Source organism: Oncorhynchus tshawytscha, linkage group LG29, assembly GCF_018296145.1.
Source record: "Oncorhynchus tshawytscha isolate Ot180627B linkage group LG29, Otsh_v2.0, whole genome shotgun sequence".
In the NCBI taxonomy this organism is placed as follows: Eukaryota; Metazoa; Chordata; class Actinopteri; order Salmoniformes; family Salmonidae; genus Oncorhynchus; species Oncorhynchus tshawytscha.
Window position 1 is genome coordinate 34,292,735 of NC_056457.1, and position 1,738 is coordinate 34,294,472.

The 1,738-nt window shown below is 45.3% G+C and overlaps 1 long non-coding RNA gene across 1 annotated transcript in view; it reads left to right on the top strand.

Moving 5' to 3' along the window:
* Positions 1 to 3, top strand: part of LOC121841330 — a 67,452-nt gene extending 67,449 nt beyond the window's left edge. Inside the window, exon 3 of the long non-coding RNA XR_006080302.1 lies at positions 1 to 3. This exon is cut by the window's left edge and continues 488 nt beyond it. This is a non-coding gene — a long non-coding RNA (uncharacterized LOC121841330).
* Positions 4 to 1,738: the final 1,735 nt, after the last annotated feature.

Here is a 1,738-nt window from a genome sequence, read left to right on the forward strand (position 1 = left end):
CTATTTCATTTTGTCTCATTAGCCTATAGGTGTGTATAACTAGTCAAATACATTATAATATAATGTATCACATGTTCATTGAGTGTTCTGTGGTACGCTATTTTCTGTACTGTAGGGAACCGTGTTCCATTTTGGAGTGCAGCCTGAGTGTTGTGCTAGCCGCTAGCCAGGTTGGGGTGAGAGGTTTTGGGCTAACACTCCCTAGCCATGCTAACCCTTACCCCAGTAGAAACAGCACAAGCCCTCCACCGTCTGCACATCCACCCCCAGCAAAAAGACAAAAACAGAAACAGGGCTTTGAAGAGAAGCATAACACTCAGACCCACACTCACATGAGTCCATCCTCCCCCATCTCCCCCATCTCTCCCTCCCATACCTCCATCTCCCCCATCTCTCTCTCCCTCCCATACCTCCATCTCCCCCATCTCTCCCTCTCATACCTCCATGTTGCCCATCTCTCTCTCCCTCCCGTACCTCCATCTCCCCCATCTCTCTCCCTCCCGTACCTCTATCTTCCCCATCCCCTCATCCACAACACTCCGGCAAAACTATTACTTGACGGTAATAGTGCTCACTGTTGCCTCTAGCGGCTGGTTTTGAAGGCATTTCCCGACGTCTTCAGGACAGCGATAGACGTCTAATTTCAACGCCAATCTTGAACGACCCGGTTGGTATGTTCAGATGAAGACCCGGATTCAATGTAATGTGACAGAGCTACACTCTAAAACATCCCCCAACATGCCTTCTAAAGGCCTTTCCCCGCAACGGAAAAAACAACATTTAGGCTGAAGTGTCAAATTCAAATGAAATTAAATTAAATTTAAAAAAGCTGTTATAGTGGTTTTCAGTCTTGGTCAAAGAGTTTGATCAATCTATGAATGAAGACAAAAAACAACGAAAACAAAAAACACGTTGTTTGATCTGGTATTGGTCGAGAGTCTGTTATCATTCTTTTTAAAAAATGTAATAAATGAAATCAATCAACAAATCAAAACATTGTTCAACTTTTCTCCGACATATTAACCGATTAACCACACAGATGCTGCTTACCGTGGAATAATGATGTCACCTGCTGACAAAAAGGAAATTGTTTGTGTGTGTGTGTGTGTGTGTGTGTGTGTGTGTGTGTGTGTGTGTGTGTGTGTGTGTGTGTGTGTGTGTATGATTCTGAGTGTGTGTGTGTGTGTGTGTGTGTGTGTGTGTGTGTGTGTGTGTGTGTGTGTGTGTGTGTGTGTGTGTGTGTGTGTATGATTCTGTGTGTGTGTGTGTGTGTGTGTGTGTGTGTGTGTGTGTATGATTCTGAGTGTGTGTGTGTGTGTGTGTGTGTGTGTGTGTGTGTGTGTGTGTGTGTGTGTATGATTCTGAGTGTGTGTGTGTGTGTGTGTGTGTGTGTGTGTGTGTGTGTGTGTGTGTGTGTGTGTGTGTGTGTGTGTATGATTCTGAGTGTGTGTGTGTGTGTGTGTGTGTGTGTGTGTGTGTGTGTGTGTGTGTGTGTGTGTGTGTGTGTGTGTGTGTGTGTGTGTGTGTGTGATTCTGAGTGTGTGTGTGTGTGTGTGTGTGTGTGTGTGTGTGTGTGTGTGTGTGTGTGTGTGTGTGTGTATGATTCTGAGTGTGTGTGTGTGTGTGTGTGTGTGTGTGTGTGTGTGTGTGTGTGTGTGTGTGTGTGTGTGTGTGTGTGTGTGTGTGTGTATGATTCTGAGTGTGTGTGTGTGTGTGTGTGTGTGTGTGTGTGTGTGTG